Source organism: Callithrix jacchus, chromosome 16, assembly GCF_049354715.1.
Source record: "Callithrix jacchus isolate 240 chromosome 16, calJac240_pri, whole genome shotgun sequence".
NCBI lineage: Eukaryota > Metazoa > Chordata > Mammalia > Primates > Cebidae > Callithrix > Callithrix jacchus.
Genome location: NC_133517.1, coordinates 79516931 through 79541784, shown reverse-complemented (window position 1 = coordinate 79541784; position 24854 = coordinate 79516931). Strand labels below are relative to the sequence as shown.

The 24854-nt window shown below is 40.3% G+C and overlaps 1 protein-coding gene across 1 annotated transcript in view; it reads right to left on the bottom strand.

Annotated features, from left to right (window-relative positions):
• EXT1 (exostosin glycosyltransferase 1) overlaps positions 1–24854 on the bottom strand; it is a 309139-nt gene that overhangs the window by 73235 nt on the left and 211050 nt on the right. The gene's annotated exons all lie outside the window — the stretch shown is intronic.

Genomic DNA, 24854 nt, shown 5'->3' with positions numbered 1-24854 from the left:
GAACTTGTGGATTTAAAAAAAAAAAAAAAAAGGCTGTTCTTAATTGCTACATTGCAACATTTTATCCAGCTCAATGACTGTATAGCTACAGATAAGAACTGAGAATAACACTATCAAATGTTAGGGGGATTACCTAATTTACAAAATGAAGAGTATCTCAATGCAGAGTGTGTTGTTACCTAAAATACAAAATGCGGATTTTAATATGTTTCTGATGACATATTTGGATAGCTGCTAATTGTGCAGCATTAAAGCAAAGCTGATTTTGTTATTTATCTTTTATTCAAAAGATAAATTATTATTTTTACTATTCACAAAATGGAAAAGCAAGGGCAATATTATACAATGTGTTTTGGTATCTTTCTTCCATAATATAAATTTTTCTACTATTCAGTCAATTTCAGAGATCTCCAAACACACATAAATCAAATACTGAAGCAGACAGGAAAAAAAAAAAAAGGGAAATGGATGTCCAGTTTAGGGTTTAGGAAGCCAAAATAGGATTTTACATAATAGATTCTAAATTTTTTCAAGGATTAGGGAGAATTTAAAGAGTGTTAGAATTTGCTACGGTCTGAATGTTTGTTTCCCACAAATTTCATATGTTGAAATCTCAACCCAAAGAGTGATGGGATGATGTCGAGCTTTTGGGAAATGATTATGTCATGAAAGTAGAAATCTTCTTGTTTATAAAAGAACCTGCAGAAAGCTTCCTTGCCCTCTCAGCCACATGAGAATACGATCACAAGCCCACAGTTTGCAACTGAAAGCAGGCCTGTACCAGAAGCTGACCCTGAACTGGCACCCTGAGCTCGGACTCTGAGTCTGCACAACTGTGGAAAATAAATTTCTGTTGTTTATTAGCTGCCCAAATAGACTGAGTTCTTACAGTTAAAACTTGGATGGGTCAATTCATAATAGTTTGCTAAAAGGATAATCTATACACGCAAACTTCTTTCTGACAACAAAACTACAATTTCCCATGAAGCTGAGACAGGTTAAGGAAATGGAGAAAATATGGTTAAGACCAATGTTGTCCTCTCACTTTTTTTTTTTTTTGAGACCGAGTATTGCTCTGACACCTGGCTGGAGTGCAGTGATGCGAGCTTGGCTCACTACAACCTCCACCTCCAGGGTTCAAGTGATTCTTGCAACTCAGCCTCCCGAGTAGCTGGGATTATAGGCACATGCCACCATCACACCCGGCTCATTTTTGTATGTTTAGTAGAGATGGGGCTTCCCCTTGTTGGCCAGGCTGGTTTTGAACTCTGGCCTCATGTGATCTTCCTGCCTTGGACTCCCAAAGTCCTAGGATTACAGGGATGAGCCATCGCACCAACCTCACTTTTAAGGGAGAACTAAAGTGGTATCTAAAGATAGGCATCATAACAGGATTGGGGTGATTTGAAACATTCATATAAAAATGAGTTTATCAACACTCAAGAAAGATTTATTTGGTATTTCTGGTTTGTTTGTTTAAAATGCCACCAAAACATAACATATTATGACTATCTTTCTCTATTTGAAAAGAAATGTGGTAAATATGCTACAAAGTGGCCTGGGAGAATTTCTTAAGTATCTCCTGTGACCAATATACTTTAATCTTTTCACCCTTGTTAGCCTCAGCATTAGTTTAGATGCAGAGCAGCTGGTGAGTAAATTTGGGTATAATAGGCTAGTCCAGTTCATTCTAACAATGAGAAATTCCTAATTTTAAATAGTCATTTCTTTTTAACATAGACATGAACAAAGAGGTTCAAAAAGACTTTGATAGATTATGTTATAATGCATAATTAGGGATATATGTTGTCAAGTTTGGATGACAATTTAGTTCTTTATTGTTTTTTCCATTGTATTTTTTAAAAAAGAACAATCCTGGCCAGGCACAGTGGCTTATGCCTGTAATCCCAGCACTTTGGGGAGGCTGAGGCAGGGATCACCTGAGGTCAGTTTGAGATCAACCTGGCCAACATGGCAAAATCCTGTCTCTAATAAAAATACAAAAATTAGCCAAGTATGGTAGAACATGCCTGTAATCCCAGCTACTGGGAAGACTGAGGCAGAAGATCACTTCAACCTGGGAGATGGAGGTTACAGTAAGCTAAGATTGTGCCACTGCACTCCAGTCTGAGCAAGAGAGACTTCGCCTCAAAAAAAAAAAAAAAAAAAAAAAAGGAACAATCCTTTCTTCTTTTCCTCAATTATCTTGGGTAATTTGCTAGATGAGCTATCATACAGTCCCCCCATTGATCTGTTCTGTTACTCATGTGCCCATAAAAATCTAGGCAGCTCATTACTGACAATATGAGCTTCAGAAAGTCTTTCATCCAAATGGATTCCAATACCAAAGATAGAAGAAACTAGTAAATACATTCCTTTTCCATCTTCTTTAGTGTCAAAGCACAGATACAGGTGACTGCATATTAAACACTGTCTAGTTTTCAGCACTATTTCCTGAATTCCTTTTTCCTAACTGTCCATTAGCAGTTTTGACAGTAGTGTTAGCCAGAGATAGTCTCCTTTCTATATATATAAGGTGTGAAAATAAAAGATTTTAAACTGGAGCTTGAAGGAGCAAAGTATTGTTTGTTGGTCAGGTTTTCTACGGATAAGACATTTAAAAAACACTGGCAAGAGAAATACTGGTACTCTCCTCTGTGAGTAGATATCAAGACTGGGAATCACCTGCCTAAGAAGATAATTTAAAGGTAGGGGATGGGGCCAGGCACAGTGGCTCACGTCTATAATCCCAGCACTTTGGGAGGCCGAGGCGGACAGATTAGTTGAGGTCAGGAGTTCAAGACCAGTCTGGCCAACATGGTGAAACCCCATCTCCACTAAAAATACAAAAAAAAAAAAAAAAAAAAAAAAAAAAAAGCCAGGTGTGGTGGTGTGTGCTTGTAATCCCAACTACTCAGGAGGCCAAGGCAGGAGAACAGCTAGAATCTGGGAGGTGGAGGTTGCAGTGAGCCAAGATCACACTACTGCACTCCAGCCTGGGTGACAGAGTGAGACTACATCAATGAATGAATGAATGAATGAATGAATGTAGGGGATGGCAAAGAAAGAAGGCTTAGTATCTACTCCTTCCAGCCTCTTGTTTCTAAAATAACAGGTGTAATTTCAGAGCCCCAACTGCTAATTCCACAAGCAAAATTGTTTTAAGCAATACTCTCAATGCGTTCTAGAAACTTTTCAGGATCACTCTTATTTGCTAGATTTACATGATATTCAAGTTTCTAAGCGAGCAAAAATCATCAGTTGCCAAGTACCATCTCTGGGGAGAGGAGTTGAGGGAAGGAGTAAAAAAGGACAGAAAATAATATAAAGAAACGCTGAAAAAACCTAGATCAGGACTCGAGATTCCAGGTTTCCAGATCAGCAAATGCCCATCTGGCCCTTCTCCTCATGCAAGCAGTGGGCGGTGACCATGGGTGCTACTGCAGTGGGTAGAACCAGGTTCTAAATTCAAACCTTCCCGGCAGGAAAGAGGGCAACAGGCTAGTGAAAAGAGAAATGCTGAAGACAAGGAAAGCTGACCTGAAGCTTTCTTTAGAACCTGAAGAACACAAGTAAATTCATGCAGCAATTATTCTGAGTACCTATTGATGCCAGCAACTACAAGAGATGGTCACTATGTAGAGATAAATAATATTCAGGTCTTGGCCTAGGGGCACTAAGAATCTAATAGTCTAAACATTAACCAAACAGCAACATTAAAGGGTGATAAATACTCTATGTGGAAGCGGACTCAGAGTGTATTGGCGTATACTGGGACAGAGAAGCATCTATCTCACAAGGAAAGTATCCAGAAGAAATGACACTTGAATTTTAAACAATAGGACTTAGAGACAGAGGAACAAAGAAAGACTACCTGTGTCAAAAGGGAGAATGCAAATCAGCATGCCATAATTGAGAACTAAGGCAGAAACACAGAGCAATTTATTTCAGAAACACCCAAATTTATTTTAAAACATACTAGACTCCAGATTCAGAGAGTAAGGATAGATGCTTTATAAAACGGCTTTTTAAAAATGTTCCACACATGTGGTCCAATGAAAATTTTAGGAAATACATTCCATTCTGTGTTGATAAAATAGAATTTGGGTTCTTTGCTATTTTTTTAAAGAAAGAATTTTCTACCTGCTAGAATTAAGGACACAGAATAAAATAAATAATAATAATAAAATGGGAGATGTGGGGACATGGCATAGCATCTAATTGTAAAGGATCTTAACACTTTATGTTTTCTGTCTCAGTCTTTTTTCCTGATCAGAGCCATGAGGCAGGAAAGTACTGAATATTGACACAAAATTAAACAATTACTAGTCCCTAGTGATTGGAAACTCATTTGTTTACCATTCATTCTTCCACACATATTTACGGAGCACATGTTAAGTCTGAGGCATTTTTCGAAGGTATTAGAACTACAACAGTAAACAACAACAAAATTGTAAAGGAATGTCACAAGTGAGCATCCATAGATATTTCAGCTCCCAGGCTCTGGGAAAAAGAATGATATTAAAACAAGAAAACAATATGGCCACCCAGGAACCTACTTTTCTATATAGAGAACCCCTGGATGTGTCTCAAAGCTAACTAAGGCTCTGGTCAGGTCACAGAGGCGCGATTAAAGCAGCCCTAATGACTGAGTACCTTCAAGACCCTGGATGTAAATGACAGAGTATCTTTTGCACGCTGCTGTCCTTTTAGTCAATTCACTTTTACCCAGTGCAGACTTGGATGTTTGCAAAGTCTGGAGGCCAGTGCTACTGAAATGGTCAGACCTTCCCTAGCCTCGTGAGAGAAGGTCCCCGAATTAATGAGGGACCAGATGTAGGCTCTTCATAGTTGGAGCCACCACCCCAAGAAAAGCTCCAAGGAGGGGAAGGGAAGTAAGCAACAGCCAACTCAATAGGAAACCTTCACAGGGTGTGCGGAGAGCACTTGTGGCCAAATTCTGTAACACTGAGACTTGTTTCCCCTGTAGCACAACTATAGCCAAGCTGAGGTGAGAAAAAATAATTAGGTCTCAAATCTGCATTAAAACATTTTTGCAGGGTTTTGTTCTTGAAGTGGAAAACTGTTCCCACAAGGTCTATTTTTAACCATTTTATTTTAAAGGGATCAGAAAACCACTTCATGTTGAAATTTCTCAGTGGGAAATTTTACAGTAATGCTACTTAAATCCAACCTAACGATGACAAAGCAGAGGAAATGAGTGAATGGGCTAAGTCTGTGGAAATACAGCTGCCCCTCCCGCTTAAATCAGTGTCATGGCTCAGAGAGGCTGTGCATACAGTATGGTGGTATATATTTTCTTTCTGACCCAATTCAAAAGTCAAGCAGAATCAGGAATTTAAAGTACAAGTACACGATCAACTTTTTCATTAAACAAGTTTTAATATTTCTTCTCCCTAAAATGAGGCAAAGATAATATTTCAAGTAATTGATGACACCCTGGTTATAATAAACGGAGGTTATGCCTCTTGGTGATTTAACTTGTGGTGTCAATTAATTTATTTAGAGAAATAAATATTCAGCTGGGTGTGGTGGCTCACACCTATAATCCTGGCACTTTGGGAGCCCAAGGTGGGCAAATTGCTTGAGGTCAGGAGTTCGAGACCAGCCTGGCTAACATGGTGGAAACCCTATCTCTACTAAAAGTACAAAAACTACCCAGGTGTGGTGGTGGGCACCTGTAGTCTCAGCTACTAGAAAGGCTGATGCATGAGAATCACTTGAGCCCAGGAAGTAGAGGTTGTAGTGAACAGAGATCATGCCACTGCACTCTAGCCTGGGCGACAGAGTGAGACTCAGTCTCTAAATAACATATATATATATTATTATAAATAAATAAGGTATGTATTCAATCTACTATCCAGAGTCAGGTTTTCTGTTAGAGGCAGAAAAAGGAACATGCGTATACATGTTCACTAAAATCAATGGGAAAACTCATTGAAAATAAATGAACATAGCACATTCGTTGACAAATATTTCAATGGTCATCTGCTGTGTGCCAGGCACTTGAGATACACCATTAGAAACAAACGTCTGCCTTCATGGAGCTCTTCTTTTATCATTAAACACACAAACCATGTTTTAGAAATTAGATGACCTGGCATAAAGATGGCCAAGTTGCTTGTGATTCAGCTTAAAATCTTTCAAAAGGCTAAAGTGAGGAGCATCAAAGAAGGAGAAAGATTTCTGGAACAACCAGTCTCTGCAGAAAAGAATATCCAGTGCTGTAAATGTAACCGGCGCAATGCCCTGTCTTATTCTCATAATCACACAAGTCCAGGTTTACAATCTTCCAATGATTCCATTCTAGAAACTGAGAACTATAAACAGGCACAAGAGTATGATGAGGATGTCATGCCGTGGGCTAAGCTCTGTTGCAGTAACAAATGACCTCAGCATTTCGATGGCTTTCAATAGCACATCCATCAAGGGTTGGCTGTGGGCTATGCTCCATATCTTCACAGTGAGACCCACGCTATAGAGTACCTGAGCCCTAAGACATTACGGCTTTCATGGCAGAAGGAACCACAAGAATGGTGAAGCCATAAAACGGCTCTTCAAGCTTTTTCTTGTAGGTGGCACAGGGGACTTGAGCTCTCATTTCATTGGCCCAAGCAGATAACATAGCTAGAGGTCAACAGCTCAAGAATATATTATCCTACAGGCAACAACAGCAAACACAACACTCAATGACGGATAGGTTGTAGCATTTATCAAAGTGCAGCTGACTACCAAAAAAGATGTAGAAAATATTTCTAACCCTTCCATTTTCCCAGACATATGATTACTATTAAATTGTGAGCGAATCTTCTGAAGGGAAATGACTCCCTTTCATGTCATAATTTCTCCCCAGACCAGTAGCACACAGGATGTAAAGTGAAACAAAAACAGAACCTGGAGAAGTTTGAGAAAACTAATTTTTCTTTCTCTGGTTAGATGTCAAACAATTCATTTTCCCCCCTCAATCATTCCTTTTCACAAGAAAAAACAGGAACTCGATAAATTACAGTGTAGAAGACTACAATCTATATTTTATTTTGTGGCTAGTAAATTCTTCCCGAGATCCACATGGTACTTTATGTGGGCACAAGGGAAGGAGACTGGCTATGGTAACACTAACCTCTTGAACTTTTGTTATGCATCAATTAAATGAAATTAGAATACAGGAAAGACACACCTTAGCAGTTGGAATGGGCATCACTGGCCTTTGTTCCAAAAGTGAGACCAAGCAGGTGCAAGAACGGGCACAATCTAGCAATAAGAAGTATTTTACGCATTCCCCCCCGCCCAACCACAAAAGAAAACCAGAAATTGTTCTGATCAGTCCCTGGTCACTCCTAAAAAGATGTGGTCCCAAAACAGATTTGAGTTGGTATTATTTCAGCCACTTTGGAAAAAGAGAGCCTATTACTTACAATTCAAGATCCATAAACCATATAAGGTATGCTTTGGATGAGTCTTTCAACTTTTCTACAGGTTTAAAAATTTATGTTAATTTCTAAATAAAATGTTAGGGGATAATAATGAGTAAGCCTGGACCTTCAATAAGCCTAAAAATAATGAGTTAGCCTTTGAACCCCAGAAGCAGTCATTCTCTATGCATAATCATGAATGAAATTCCCTTACCATGCAAAAACTTTTGACAACCTCCATAACCTAAACAATAAATACCATTCTACTAGCAAGTCTGGTCCCATGCATGCATTCAGTCATTCATCCCAAGAACATTTTAAATTACAACATGTATGTAGAACTCTGCTTGCCAGTTCTAGATTCATTTGCTTCAAGCAACACACCAAGCTACCAAATCGACAAATGGTCACTTCGCCAAAGATAGCCTGCCGAATGACCAATTTTCTGAATTCACCAGGTTTATGAACAACCTGTTCCTTTAAATCATTTGCGGAGTTTGCAGTAGTTTATGTATAATGGGATGGGGTGTTGGGAAAATGGTTAGGAGATTTCTGAAGTTTGTGACAGGTTTTCCTACTGCTTCCATAGTACTAAAAGAATGGTCAACTTATCAAAAGCTAAAGATGTTTTTGCTTTCTTATGAATGTTTAAGACCTACAAAAATGTATTCCATAATCAGTAACCAATGAGTCACCAGAAAGTTTTAAAATATATGTTGCTGTGTGTTGACTATTTTATGAGCTGTTTTGTTTGCTGGGTTTATTGACCTTTTAAGCTTCATACGATATTTTTGTTTGTTTGTTTGTTTGTTTTGAGACGGAGTTTTGCTCTTGCTACCCAGGCTGGAGTGCAATGGCGCGATCTCGGCTCACTGCAACCTCCGCCTCCTGGGTTGAGGCAATTCTCCTGCCTCAGCCTCCTGAGTAACTGGGATTACAGGCACGCGCCACCATGCCCAGCTAATTTTTTGTATTTTTAGTAGAAACGGAGTTTCACTAGGTTGACCAAGATGGCCTTGATCTTTTGACCTCGTGATCCACCCGCCTCGGCCTCCCAAAGTGCTGGGATTACGATATTTTTTATATTATGTATCTTTAATAGTTTTGCATTACTCTTGTTTTGGATTAGGTGTATTTAGGGACATATCTTCCTTATAAATTAAAGCCACCTAGTAGAAAGCAAGTGAAGGGAACTGGAATGTACGCTCAACAAGGGCAAGTTATGGTCTAGTTCAGAGGTGGTAAACTATGGTTCATGCATTGCCTGTTTTCATAAATCAAGTTTTTTAAAACACGGCTTGCACTTGTTTTATGTACTGCTGTGGCTGCTACTGCACAAAAAGAAAAAAATGTCAGAGTTAAATGGTCACAGTAGAAATGGTAAGGCCTTGAAAGCCTAACATACTTACCACCTGACACTTTGAAAAAAAGAATATTTGGGACTAGGGATCTAGTTTATTATGGTATCCATAGCTCCTGGAGCAATGCCTGACTCATTTATGAGGGCTACATAAATACTAGTTGAATGAATGAATGAATGAATGACTCCTGGTTTTTAACAAATGGCTGGTCCACATTCCTCACTCATTGCAGTTGTGTCTCACAACTTACGGGCTGGTGAGAGGTGTTGGTTCATCCTAGTGACACAGAAATTAGGCAACTTGAGTCAATGGGTAAAGCAAACCACCTGTGTGGTTCCAGGACCAACGCCAATTGTAACGCAGATGATTGGTTTGTAGCAAAGTAAAAACCAACTCACATTTCTGCAAGGACTATATTAGGAAACTCCAAACGCAACTAAGCTGTCTGGTCTCTAAAAATTCAAGTCGCTGTTTGTCCCTAAAAAGGAAAGAAAATGTAGGTTGGCCAATCCTTCTTCCCTCTTCCGAAGGTTGGCAGTGATTTTGTGGTCAAAGTGATGAGCTACCCTGAAAAGTCAGAAGGAAACCACAAAACCCACGCCCATTGCTCCTCCCAAGCTACAGTGGCTGCTGCACACAGCAGAAATATTTATCTTCCACCAGAGATTCCCCCAGGACTATCCTGGATAGAGTAGCTTCTGTAAACGTTATTCTGATGGGAAATACTATAAAAAAGTCAAGAGGTGTTCAATCTCGTGGGAATTTTCTGCCATTTAAGACCTGTTAAGGAACCTGTAACCAGACAAAGCCAGTGAGCTAGAATTTTGTTAATTTAATTTAATTAATTATTTAGACAGGCTTTCACTCTGTCACCCAGACTGGAGTGCAGTAGCATGATCTCAGCTCACTGCGGCCTTTGCCTACCAGGATCAGGTGATTCTCCCACTTTAGCCTCCTGAATAGCTGGGACTATAGGCAGCTAATTTTTGCTTTTTTTTTTTTTTTTCTGGTAGAGAAAGGGTTTCACTATGTTAGCCAGGCTGGTCTCGAACTCCTGATGTCAAGTGACCTGCATGCCTCAGCCTCCCGAAGTGTTAGGATTACAGGCATGAGCCACCACACCCGGCCTGTTAATTTTAAATGGCAAGTGGCAGGAGGGTTGACTGGTTAGTTGAGGGGTGTCCAGCAGTCCTGCTTTACTTTCTTCTTGCCTGTTAATGCCACTATGATGAAGGCTCCTCTCCTCCCCATCCCCATACACTCAGTTCAACCAATTCCTAGTCAGTCTTAGTAAAACTCCCCTGGGTAAACAAGGACACAGATCATTACTATGAAGCTGTAGGGGTACCCTAAGTCAACTCATTTTCTCCAAAGCAGGAACACTAAATCAGTGCTTGGTGCCTATCACTGTTTTAGGTATTCTGCATATAAAAATATGATATGGTAGCGAGGCATGGTGGCTCATGCCTGTAATCCCAGCACTTTGGGAGGCTGAGGCAGGTGGATCACTTGAGACCAGGAGTTTGAGACCAGCCCGGCCAATGTGGCGAAACTTTGTCTCTAACAAAAATACAAAAATTAGCCAGGAGTGGTGGTGGGAACTTGTAATCCAAGTGACTCGGGAGGCTAAGGCAGGATAATTGCTTGAATGGGGAAGACAGAGGTTGCAGTGATCTATGATCGTGCCATTGCACTCCAGCCTGGGTGACAGTGTGACTCTGTCTCAAAAAAAAAAAAAGATATGGCATCATACTTTTGTTCAAAGTGAATTTGTTGTCTGGGAGAAAGAAAGGCCTAAGCCCATGTAATATCAAGGTTGAGGGAAAAAAATGAAAAGAAAGAAATTAAGTTAGAATACTAATGCATACTCAATATTCAGTGAAGGGTTCCAACCCAGTTAGCACATCCCAGGGGTATAAGTTTTGTCTGACATCACCAATAACTAAGACGGTTCACTTATGTGAGTTCAATTTTTAAGTACTGGAACATTTTAAACTAGTCCTGGGCACCCAGCCTTTGAGGAGGAAAAAGTCAACTTTTAAGGTTCCATTTGTTTGACATGATTCCCTGGTCAACTTCTTGTAAAACTTTTCTTTGGCCTCTACACTGCAATTCTTGAGATTACAATTTATTTCCAAGTAATTCAGGAAGTCTTCTTCACCAGACAAGGCTTATCCTTACTGCCCCAGATGGTGCTGCTAGGAAAAGCAACAATAAAAGCTCATTAAAATAATCACAGCTATGAAACAGGCACGGACAATTCCGAAAGGCTGGGGCTAATCCTTGAGTCCACTCAGTCTCTCTCCTAAAGGCACAGAACTCATTACTTTCATAGCAGGCAAACAGACTCAAACTAGAGCTAATGTCAGCAAAGTCCACTAGCGAAGCAATCCTTGTAACGCAATGCACCTGGAGAGGCCTTTTGGAGGGGTAGGGTGCTATGCAAGCAGCTTTGCGTGGCTGTCTCTTCAGAGACCACAGATCAGCTGGAGCTTAAATGAGGCAGCCCTCTAACAGCATTAGCAGGTAAACTGCAGTTCGATTTGAATGTACATTTTACAAATTTGAATTATACCGTGTAGTTTCTCTCTAAGAAGACTTCAAAGTTTCCGTGCTAGAAAGGTGTAAAGTGACTTCTGCCTTCACATTTGTGAGCTTTTCACCCTTTCAACCAGCTTACGAGTGTCACTTGGGGATTTGGAGAGAGTCCGAGGGAGGAAGGAAATCTTTTCTCTCTGTCTTCAAAGAGACTCAGAAGATTCTGCTTATGTAAGTAGAGGTAAGTGACTTTAATTGAAAAATGACCGTACACTTGAAACAAGATTTTGTCCTGAATATTCCTTCAATCTGTTTAAGCATGAAAAGAAGAAAACTAAATATCATATTATCTTCCTCTCCTTTTTCCACCCCATTCCCTGGCATCTACTGCTCCATCCTAGATAGCAGGAAAACAAGGAAGAGTCTCCCATTCCCAAAAACCCCCAAAGAAAAATGAAGGGGGAAAGGGATTGGCAAATATCTTTTTGGTGTCACTGCCTGGTAGAGAGTAGAAATCTGCGACAAGTCAAGTCTACTTTCAGGTTGTCCAGCTGTTAAAAGTTTGCAGCCACTTGGAGGTGATGCAGGTAAGTGAGCTTTTTTTTTTTTTTTTTTTTTGAGACGGAGTCTCACTTTGTCTCCCAGGCTGGAATACAGTGGCACGATCTCAGCTCACTGCAACCACCACCTCCCACCTTCAAGCAATTCTCCTGCCTCAGCCTCCCAGGTAGCTGGGACTACAGACAGCACCTGCTGCCACGCCTGGCTAATATTTTGTATTTTTAGTAGAGACCGGGTTTCACTGTGTTATCCAGGATGGTATCGATCTCCTGACCTTGTGATCTGCCTGCCTTGGCCTCCCAAAGTGCTGGGATTACAAGAGTGAGCTTTTACTTTGGTGCAATCATTAGAGCCAAATGTAGAAGGTGGGCAGTCGGCTTCATACCACCCAAGGATAAACAGCCACTGATTATAATAAACACACACAGCAAATGCACATCAAACACATCCTGCTTCAAATTACGGTTGTAGCATTAGTGTGCAACAGTCTCTATACTTTTCTTAACAGCATGCTACAAAAAGACCCCCGCCCCTCAAATTCTCTTCTATTCCGTCCATTGCACTAAAATGAAACTATGTGAATACCACTAACATTAAATATTCACCTGCTGTGTTCTTTTATTAAACAAGCACTTAGGAGAGTGGTTTGCTGGGGAAGGGGTGGGCACGGCACCCCGCTACAGGCTGCATGATAAATAAAAAAGGAACTTGCCATCACATCCCTTCTTTTCTCCAGCTTCCTGTAGTAGCAACCTGGCTCAATTTCCCTTGATTAGCACAAGGATTTAGATTCACGTTTCAAAAAGTGCTAATCAGCTTTAGTTTAAATGGATCAAAATACAACATAAAAGTGGTTTTCTAGTGAATATAGCCCTGCTGATTTTTTCCTGAGTGCTGCATTAGAGATGAACCTGAAAACATAGCTACAAATAGCTGTTTATTTTGAAAACATCCAAAACATCCAGCTACCATACACCGTTGAAGGTGAGAAAATGGTGTCAAGGTACAGCCTACCTATCAATATACTCTTCAAGATAAATAATTACTTATGTAATAACTTCCTTCTAACTAATTTCAGGACAGAAGGTATTAGGTACTAAAGAATAAACCGAATCAACACTCATCTTAATGCTTTCCTACCAAGTGTCACGTATACATAAGAAAGTAAATATTTTAGGTAAATATTAAAACATGGGAACTTGCCTAGAAATTTACATGTAAATTTAATGGCAAAATCAAATTGTCATATTAAGCCAATATTTCTTAATATCTACAGTTGTTCTGGCAATTTTAACCATACTGGCAGGGGAGGAGAAGGAAAATAGATTTTCTTTTTCTGAAAATAGAAAGTATCAGACAAAAAAAATGTAGACTATCATGTTTGAGACACAGTGATGAAGACATGTGTCAGTGACTCCTACAGGTATAAAATGGCAACATACCAAGAGGAAGGGAAGCTATTTCTTGGCTTAAAATGTGGCACTGAAGTTCTTCAAGAGACTCCTACCAACTTGTTCCATCAAGACTTTTCTTCCTGTCCCGCCTCTGTATTTTTAATAGCCATTCACATATTCTGAGGAAATTTAGAGCTTCTCTTTAATAGACATCCTATGAAAGAATTCATTCATCTTTTTGCTTCTCTCATATGTCTACTCTAATCCACGTGTACACGTGGGGCCTTCCCAACTCCATTATCTCTGTAAAAGCCAGAATTTCTGTGGACTTCTCCAGCAGACATTGGCCCTTTGACCTTTAATTGAGGGCTGGTAGGAGATCCTAGAGTATGGTGGAATGTGCTTAGAATTTGGAGTCTATTGAACCTGGTTTCAAATATCAGTTAAAAGTTGCATGACTGTATCTAAGCCAATTGTGTGACCTCTCCCTGAATCTCAGTTTTAAAATTTATACGGTGGATCTAATAATATACACTTCACAAAAGATGAATATATTTACTAAATACCTGACATATAAAGGTTTAAAAAAATAGCAACTGCAGTATATATAAAATTATAGCTTGTAAATGAGCTAGCTTCAGAACGGAGGTTTTTTTTTTTGGTTTTTTTTTTTGTATTTCAGGAATTAAATCCTCTTTGATGTAGTACAGAATGAAAACCACCTTATACTGCACTGAATTCAGTCTCATGATGAATGCCATCCACTAGGGTTCCAGTGTTCTGTTAGTTTCTTTCCATTCAAGTAGCATGCCAGTGAATCTGATTCCACAAATACTTGGTGCTACCTGCTATGTCCCCCAAGTATAAATGAACATGAATGCTCCTACTCTCAAAGGCAAAGCAGCTAGGTTGCTGACTTAGTGAATAGTTACTAAAACAAATTGCCACTGCTCAGCTTATGTGACTGACGGTTCTCCTGCAAGTTGGCTAAGCACCAAAATGCCAAATTCCAAAGAAAAGCTACACTTTAGAGAGAAAAACTAGGTATTTATCCAGTCATCAGCCACCACTGGGCAAAACGGTGCAGAAACTCATAGATCTCTGCCATCTAGGAATTCGTCTTGTTCAATGCTCAGGGCAATTATGTTCATTTCCATTTGTCAATTTTAGAAGGGGGTGGTTCCTACCTGCTATGAAATGGTGCTTAAATGGCCAAAATTATTCAAGGACTTCAATCTTCCTAGCTGGAAAACCCAAATAATATAGGAGAGAGGTTAAAAGCTTAAGATTTAAAAAAAGAAAAAAACTTAGAATCTGAAGTCAGATTGTCAGAGTTTGAATCCCAGTTTTATGACTTCCTAGCTATGTGACTTTCAACAGGTTTATTCATCTCTCTGTGCCTCAACTATCCATCTATATAATAGGAATGAAACAAATCATGGTAAGCATGCCATTGACAATACAACCTCTGTTTAACAGTTCAACCAAGAAAGCTTTCTTTTCACCTTTGATTACCTTTGTCTTTTCTTTGTAATACATAACAAATACTGTTACGTTTATGTTCTAGACTATACCTTAATTTTCTAAGGTAGCTATTGGCCAATTAGTCTTTAGGTAGGTCTTTCAGAATAGTATTTATATGACTCTGAGATATTTCCTTCTCCTCAACTAAGGCAGGAGAAATTTTCCAAAAATGTTTTGTAAGGACTTCGCATCAAGCAAAACATGTTTCCAGGAACATTTCAATACCTTTTTTCTATTCAACAGTTTCTCTCTTTCTCATTGCTTATCTGACCTCTCTTTTTGATCAAGTATCTATAATTTAAAGGATTATCAATAAACTGATAAAATATAATAAAACGATTACATTTAAATATAATGCCTCTTCTCAGACTAATTATTTTTAAGAACATAGTAAAAGCAAAAAGTCTGCAGACTTGCAGAACCTAGATAAACATAGGCAGTTCACAGAAAATGCACATAAAGTCATTTTCACAGAGGTTACCATTCTATGCTGTAATGAACTGTCTCAAGATTATGGTGATAATAAAAATAATAGATGATATAATGATAGATTAAATAAAACAATTATATTCATATAGATTCATGGTCCTTGTGAATGGAGACAGCATGAGTTTCAGACCTTCAAAACTGGTTGCTTAACAGCTTGGGAAATCAGCTGAATAAAGTAATACAATATTTCTCATTCTGCAAAATCCCGAAGGCCATTGCCACACAGAGTCAAAGCAAAATATATATAATATCCTAGAAAGGGCAACATGGGTTAGTTAAGTGTCCTATGAACAGCCTAGAGAAAACTGAGTGCTTGCTGGACACCCAGGAACCCAATCATTCTCTGACCTCAGATTTTAGCTAAACACCCTTCAAACATGGCATCTAAGGAAGTCAGAAGGTGAGGTTTCTCTTTACAGTGGACTCTGTTGGGGTTCCCTATTTCTCTGCTTATCCAAGCTCTACCTTTCTATCAACATCTGTTCAAGTCCCACCTCTTCCCCATTTACCTTCCTTACTGACTCAGGCCCTCATATCATCTTTTGTCTAAATTCTGCTAATACATGTTGTCATTTAGTACTTACCTTCTGCTCCCTTAACTATTACAGTAATTAATGCTGCCTGTCTTCAAAGTTCAGCCTGCCCATGACTGTGCCCTTTCCACTATTAATCACCCAGGCTTTTTTCCCTGAGGCAAAAACCTAATCTGATGACATTCCTATGGTCAACCCAACACATTCCAACCCCGATGGTTCACCAAGAGCTCCTGCAGCCATGTAAGAGTGTATAGAAAGCATTATTTCCAAGTGAGAGGCCCTTCTCCATTCCTGTTCTATGAGATGGAATGCAGTTGTGATAGCTGGAGGTGGGGTAGCTATCTTGGGTTCCAGCGTGGAAGATACGTATTTAAAATGGTGTAGCAACAAAGCAGAAGGAGCCTGGGTCTCTGATGATCATGGAGCCTGCTTATCAGCCCTGAGCTACCTAAATTCAGGTTAGTGAAAAATAAACTTCTATCTTGTTTGAGCCACTGTTTCCTTGAGTTTTCTGTCACTCCCAGCAATTTATCACCCTAACCCACATTGTAACTAATTTGAGTTTTAAAAATATACACTGCCAGTTAAAGCACGTTCAACAGATTTAGCTCAGGGACTCTCCTGCACCGCTGTTAGCGTTTTTTATCCCTAAGCACTAGACCAGATTTTCCTTAAAGAGCTGGGGTTGTATCTCATGTGATTTCATATCCTAGAGGACTTGTATAGAACCTGGCTCAGGGGGGCCCAATAAATCTTTAATGACTTTAGAAGGATATGTGTTTTGCCTCCACAATGATGCACAAGTTCCTGAAGGTCAGCAATTTGTCATCACCATGGCTCTACATAGAAAAGGTGCTTCATATGCCTGTTTTGATATTGCTGGCAGATTAAATGTGTTCATCCTCCCTTTCTATCCTCAGAAAACAGTATCCAAAAATTACTTTGCATCCAGTGGTACTGTATTATGAAAGGAAAGCAATGTGCCAAAGTTACAACATCATCATGAGATCTAACTATATAGGAAAGTTCGAACATCTCTATGATTTCGCTTTATAGCATATAATAACCATGCTATTTAATTACTCTGCCAATTCTGAAAAATCTATACCTGGTTTCTGGCACACAATCTATAGTTTTTATATGAAAAAATAATAATTTCCCTGACAAACCACTTAGAATAGCTTTCAGAACATATCTGATCAAAATGCAAGAAAAATTTCTCCCCAAGATTTACTATAAAATTTGCAATGTATCTTTTACATCAACGTGTAATACATACTGTCTATGCTGGAGAAAACAGTAAGAACTATATATTTCAGTAGTTTCTGTGCTGACTTATATATAGTAGAGATTTCCTAAATATTTTTTAACATACACTAAAAGTCTGTATGGTTCAAAAAGGTTATTTCAATAACATCAAAAGTTGTTGACCAGTGGTAATGTCAAGTTTGGATCATTCAATAGTAGTGGTCCTCAACCAGGAGCAATTTTGCTTCCCAAGAAAGCTTTGGCCACTTATAGAGATATTTTCAGTGGTCACAACTGGGGGAAGGGTGGGTGCTTCTGGCATCTAGTGGGCAGAAGGCAGGGATGCTGCTTAATATCCTACAGTGCACAGAAGAGCCCCTATAACAAAGAATTTCCAGGCCCAATGTGTCAACAGTGGCAAGACTGAGAAACTCTGGTCTCGCACTGGCTTGAAGCCATGCTTCAGGTAGGCAGGGCAATGTTGACTTTCCAAATGTCATAGCACCCTGAGAGCTCAATAAAGATGAAGACAGTCTGTAGTTGTTGACAATGACAATATTCTTAGCTTCTTAGCATAGGGAAGCTAAGAATAAACTGGGTATTCCCAGGTTCCGGTCTCTTGATTATTCAATTAATAATAACAGTCCTTCATTTCTACCAGTGAAGGTAAAGGTGTGAGCAAGTTCAAGGTAGCAGGTCCTCCAATATCTCATCCCATCTTAAAAGATCTAAAGATTCTGTAAAAGCACTCAACTTTTCTTTTTAGAGGTTTTCTTTTCGTTTCAATGCAGCCGCTACTACAATAACTATCATCGTTAGCTTGAAAGAGAACCAGACATAATGGAGGGCAATTATTTTCTCCTCTTTTCACCCACAGCTCTTCTTCCTCCAAACTATTCCAAGTGCTGTGCTATACACTCCCACCCCGTAATCAGGCCTGCAGGTCCTTCTGTTCCCACAGACTCTACCAAGTTTCTCAGGGTATTTATGGTGACTTATTTAAATGCAATTTATTTGCCCACAAGGGCTAACCCACATAAAATAATTTCCATCAGTCCTCTCTTTGCTGAGCTTTGTACACAGAAACACCAAAAAGCCTTTCTTTCTTTGGAAAATAAGTTCCTTTTCCTAATTGGAGTCAGTTTTACTAATCAAGATTACAACCAGACTTAACAAGCAACGTTGAAGGGAGCATTTATGCAGGTCAGTAGGAGTTTTCCTAAACATTTTGATTACAACTTTAACTGCTCTCTAAAACACATGTAAAACTCCTATCATTAAATTTAAACAGCCTGATGATATGCCAAACAAGACAATGAGAATGGCAAATAAATTGCTGTAATCTGCCATACTGTCACTTACCCTGCTCTTGAGCAGCTGTAATTGACTAATAGGATAATAAGGTGGCAGTTTACAGATCTGAAAGTTATACTCCTTTGTTGAGAATGCCCTTGAGGGTAAGAAGGCTCTAAGTCAGGAAGACAGAGTGGATGTGATCAAAATCATGGCCCTGGATTCAATATATGTAAATATACTTTTCCTATGAACTCAAAAGAAGTCACTGAACACTGTTGCATGCAGGGGCAGCACCAGATGTCATGGTGTTTATTGGACCTTTTACCCCTCCTTACATAAAAAATATTCAGAAGAGCTTTTCCCACCCTAAGGACCAAGGTTAAAGGCAGCATCCTAAGCAGGAGTGAGGGCAAGCAAGGTTTTCTTAGCAGTTCACTGATGGCAGAGGTTGGCTTCATCTTTCAGCTGACAGTGTTTCTGTTTCCAGTTTAACCACCTCCCGAGCACTGGACATCCAGAGGACGATTCTAACCCCAGAACTACACAGGCCACGCTAAGTGTTGCTTAAGGACTTCTCAGTAAAGTCTCCAATGCATTCGCCTAGGACAATGCCCAAAGTAAAATGATCTCACAAGGAAACTTTTGACATGAGGAGTCTTGCCAGCAAAAGCCAGCTTGAATCTGGTAAGAAAACTGCTGCTGCGGCTGCTTCTACTTCTACTACTACTACTATTGTTTAGAGAATACTTGTCATCTGGGAGACTAGTGAGGAAGAAGAGGGGTGGGAGATGGCATCAAACTACAGAACTTCGTAGGTCACGGTGAAGGATATGGACATAAAGCCACAGAGGATTTTGAGCAGAGGGGAGATGTAGCTGACTTATCGTTTAAAATGATTCCCCTGGTGGCTGCTGTGTGGAAAGTTTGTAGTGGGGCCAAGGTGGGAAATGGAAGAGCGTGAGAGGCTGTGGCCAAGGTCAGGTGAGAGGTGACTGTGGCTTGCACCATAGAAGCAGCAGTGGAGGTGATAAGAACTGGTTGAATTCTGGATATATCTTAGAGATACAAAGAAAAGGATGTGTAGATGAGTGGGACGTACGGGAGAGAAAGAAGAGTCAAAGACAACTGCAAGGTGTTGGCCTGAGCAACTCGGAGAAAGGGCTCACTTTTTACTGAAAGGAAAACTGCAGAAGCAGCATGTTGCGGGAGGGTGAAGACAGAGAAATCAAGAACCTGGTTTTGGATGTTATTCCAAAATATCAGTACGATCTCCTACAGTTAAAATTGTGTTCACTGTTTCAATTCTAAACATTCCTGACAAAGTAGCGGACACATTACAGTACACGTGCATATCATACATGAATGTATTGGTATGTGCACATGTGTACCAAAGGTGAGAGTGGACTGACGCATGAATAAATGGTATACTCCTTTCTTTCAGAACAGAAATATCTATGACATACCATCATCTTCCTTTTCAGAGTGAACTCTCTGCTAAATAAATAAAAGATTCCAAGTACAATCAAGTTAAAGGAAAAACATGAGCATTTTCCAATCTATCAACAGATGAGGCACAGAGAAGCCATTTAAACAGAAGGCAAGGTCTCCAAGAACAACCAAAGCCACACTGTTAATATCACAGGATTGGATAAACCTGTTCCATGCCAAGGTCATATGGAAAGCTTATAGGGAGAATGGCACAAAGAAACAAAAGGCACTTGGAAACCTCTGAGGATTGCTGGGTGAAAATGGAATTTGGGCAGTGAGGCAAGAAGGATCCAGGCTGACCTCCATAGGGCTCAGTAACATCAATTCAAGATATTTACATTCAAGCAGGCTGCTAAACCCCCCACGATGACGAACATTTGAGCCTGCCCCAATCCCTGGTGCCTTCCACCTCTCACTGCAGCCTAGACTAAGCACGCTTTGAGTAAGCAAAACATTTACCACTGTTGCTGTACTTCTGAGTCACTGAGATGAGACAGTGACCAGGAACAAGACTCCCTTCTTGATTAAATGAAATCAGCCTCGATCTTCCAAGTCCATCCTTGCCAGACCCGTATCACCTAGTTTTAGTGAAAATCTTGTTACATCAGTTTAGAAAGAATCGCCACCCTGGTTATGTGACCAAATTCATCATTCTCACCATTCCCCAGGTGATACCCGATCCCCCTGGCCTGCCTTCAGCAACGCCTGTTAGGTCTGTTTAGCAAGAATCCTCCTTACTCCTGATGTTTCCTTTTAGGGGCTATCCACCCACTGACCCCCAACCCTGCCTTTTGGCTGTATATCCCTACTTGTTCAAGCGTGTTCAGAACTAGGCCCCTACTGCAACAGCTGCTGACTAAGATCTGTTTTTACCACTCTAATCACTGTCTGATTTGCTTTTTCTTTCTTTTCTTTTCTCTTTTACTTTTTTGTTGTTGTTGCTGTTGAGATGAGGTCTCACTATATTGTCCAGGCTCGTCTTGAACAACCGAGCTCAAGCGATCCTCCTACTGCAGCCTCCCGAGTGGCTGGGACTACAGGTGTGTTTTTTTCCTTGACACCAGCAGAATAAACACCCCTTGGAATATTGCCCTCCATGCTGGTTATGTTGGTGTTGTGTATGAGGCCAGTGTGTGGGCAGCAAGGGGGTTGATTACACACAAGGTTCCTGATCCACCTCTACTTCACAATGCTGTTAAAATGAACAGAAACAATGAAAAAGACAGTCTTACTTGTACCTATATTCCTAGTATTACCTGCTCCCCTCCACACCACCCCCATCATCTCCCTGCCTTTAATTCCTTTTTAAGTAATCCTGGAGAAATATGTCCCTTTGGGGACTATGAATTAGTTATGCCACATCCTTCCAACCGCGACCAGACCCTGTTTAAAAGCAGAGAATGGACAGTGTGAGTGCCTCTTCCCAAGGCAGCCACCTCTGCCATTTGTAGTTAGAGAGGCCGCAACTGATGCAGACTGTGGCAAATTAAATGTGTTATAGGCAACACACTCTAAATAATGCCACCTCCCTTCTTACAATGTCCAGTTTAATTCTGGAACCTCATTTGAGGAGGCGAGGGACAGCAAAAGGGAATGATAGGAAGTGATAAAGGAGCTAAAAATAAACATGGAAATGTGTAGATATGAGAATTTTACCGAATATAAAAAGGTTGATTAGATTAAGCATCAACTGGCAAGTACAACATCTATAAGCTTCTGGGTTTGCTGTATCAAATTGTCACAACCTCTGATGGGTGAACTAATAATCCACTGTCAACGAGATCATGATGTCATCTTCCATGACATGATCAAAATCATTGTAAACCAGGGAAGAATGTGAAGTACAGTGTGTGATTTGATAACATCTGGCTTGTTTGGGCTCAGCCCTAACAGCGTCTCTGTGGGGTTTACCTCTGATTTGGTAAAAAGCACTCTACAATCCCAAAACATCAGGCATTGTCTATGGACATAAAACAGTCAAGAGTTATAAACGGGGTTTCAATGTTTTAGTTGATAAATGCTGCAATAACTGCTACCCTTTATTGGGTGCCTGTTCTGGCCAGGCATTAGGCTAGGACAGAAAGAACGAAGACAATTTGACTGGCGTGGTCAATGCAATTATATTATAAAACATAGCAGGGCCAGCGGAGTCCACTCACAGCCAGAACCCAAGTAGTTTCAAGCACTCAAAAATCAAACAGTAAACAACTTCATGCAAGACTGAACGGAAGTCATTAAGACCCATCCAGGTCTGCGTGTTATAGGAAAATGTTACTGTTGTTAATTATCTTCCAATAATAATGCCAATTACAGAAAATAATGAGAATGTTTACCCACCAAACTAATAGGGACTGGCATTTCAAAGTCTATCAGAATAACCTAGGCAACAAGAAACGTTCTGATTCTCTGACATCTGGCTGCTTTGCTTTTTCTGCCTTTCCTGCTGACCCACTTCAAAGGTTTCACGCTGGAAACACTAATCATGTCCTCCTTTGCTGGAGAAAGTTACCCTCCTTTTGCTTCCTGCCTAGTGCTTCCGTTTGCATCCAAAGTACCGCTCATTACCAGCACACTCAAGCTTCCAGCAGCTCACATGTGGATCCCAGCACACAGATATATAATTCCACATTGGCCTACCTGCTTTACAGATCAAATGGGTTTCTGAAAGAGATATATATGGGCACTTGGAGAAAGCAATAATGTTGTAAAACATAAAGAAGATCATGCATATCTATTTTATCTGGAACCTCATAAGAATTGGTAACATTTGTTGGACTTAATTTCTACCTGTACAGAAAACACATATTCCAAGGGTTTAAACTTGAAAACTCACATTGAGGCACACATGCTTAGGCCTGTCTATGCATATGTGTGCATGTGTACACATGCATGCCCAAATCAAGGAGAGTTTTTATTTAAAGACAACTAATACCAAAAAACCCAGATTATTTTATAAGGCAAATCATCACCATTTGTATTTTAGTACAAGGCTTCCTTTAGTATATTAATTCCTAAGTATTCCTAAGCATCTTTCATACAAATCATCATATACATACAACTCTCTCTTTCACCTTACTTTGGTGCTAAAATTCAGATTCAGAGGAGGAGTTAAAAATCAGCCAAAAAAGAAAAGCAAAAAACAATGGAGATATGGGAGGGAGTGTATATACAGCAAACAGAGGAAGCCAGCTGGTTAGCTGGCCTTTTAAAAGGTACCAGGGAATTAGGCCCAAGGCCATTAATCCTACAGTTTTCACTCCTCTGCCAACTCTCACAGCTTACATTACTGAGCCATCATCCAGATTAAAAATGGGTTTCCATAAGCATTTCTGCTTCCCCAGGAACCCTCTTCTCTGCCCTCCCCACCTGCTGCCCCTTTACACAGCAGCAAAGTGAAATCCAAAAGAAAAATATTAAAATCAAACAAGGCTTTAGGGATTTGGGGAGGTGGATGGAGAGCCGGTTCTTATCTAGGCTTTAGCACAATATTCCTTCTTCAAAATCTTCTTAATTACATTGAGAGAAAGAACAAGTGACAGACAGAAGAGCAGCCTTTGAAATTCAGTGCCCTTCAATAAAGGGTTCAGGTTCACAGGTTCTAGCCCTAAGGGAGAATGACAACCTTTGCTTAGCTTCTTGCCACCCAGGGTCCCAGGCCCCCAGCTTCTGCCTCCATATTTCCCTTCACCCCAACTTGCTCAGCATCCTCCCTGCTCTAAGAGTGCCCCACTTGCCAGCTATTCTGTCCACGGAATTTCCCTGCTGGGCACCTACATGATCTTTTTCAAGTGGAAAGAATGCAAGGCCAAGGCTGTGTTTCTAAGATGCCAAAGCTGCAGACAGTTAAGAACCGAATAATTCAACCAGAACTAGTTGTTCTGTTCATACTAGCTGCATGTGGCTGCATTCCCTGTAACCTAGAGCTTGTAGAAATCAGAAAATTCATCTCCAGCAGGGCACAGAGTGTGCACATTGTACTTCCGAGTAGATTCAAAAGTAGCTGGTAGTCATGTGTCAGATGGTGTGGCACTCTTGCTGCTAAGGGACAAGCTAAGGGCTGACTGCTTTCCCCGATGAGCCGAAGTGCCAAAGGGGGTTTATCTTTACTGCAGGTCTTCCTGTGTGCCGGAATCTGTGCTAGGCACTGTTCCTGTGTTATGTCCATGAACACTTGGAGCAATCTGAAAGGTCACATTGGCTAAGGACTTGAGCTCTGGATCTAAAGCAGGCCTTGCTTTCAGTCTCAGATCTACCACTTTCCAAGAGTGTCTTTGTGGCCCATTGCTTGGCTTTCTTCCTTTCTTTTCCTTTTTTTTTTTTCAAGACAGAGTCTCACTCTGTCACCTAGGTTGGAGTCCAGTGGCCCGATCTTGGCTCACTGTGATCTCTGCCTCCCAGGTTCAAGAAATTATCCCTCCTCAGCCTCTTGAGTAGTCGGGATTATAGGAACGCACCACCACGCCCAGCTAATTTTTGTATTTTTAGTAGAGACAAGGTTTGGAGGTTTCACCATGTTGCCCAGGCTGGTCTTGAACTCCTGGGCTCAAGTAATCTGCCCTCTTCAGCCTCCCAAAGTGCTGGAATCACAGGTGTGAGCCACCACACCCAGCCACCTGGCATTTTTAAGCCTTAAGTTTGGTCCACTTTAAATGTAAAAACCTACCTCATAGGTAAGAATGTTATTGAACATAAGGCTCAGCACAAAATGCTTTCTAAGTATTTACTGTTCTTCTTGTTGGACCCATTTTCTAGATAAAAGATAAAGTCATTTGTCTAGAAGGCAAAGCCAGGAATGGTTTCTTAATTTTTCTTGACCCCAATAGTGACTCTTTCCACCACATCCTGGGTCTCCCATGGAGCCACAGTGAACTCAAAATCAGAGGTGTCACAGTGGTGTTGTAAGAATCAAAGCTTCAAATCAGCCACATACATTCTGGGGGCTTCCAAGATCCCATACTGGGCTCTCTATTCTTATTTCCTTGCTCT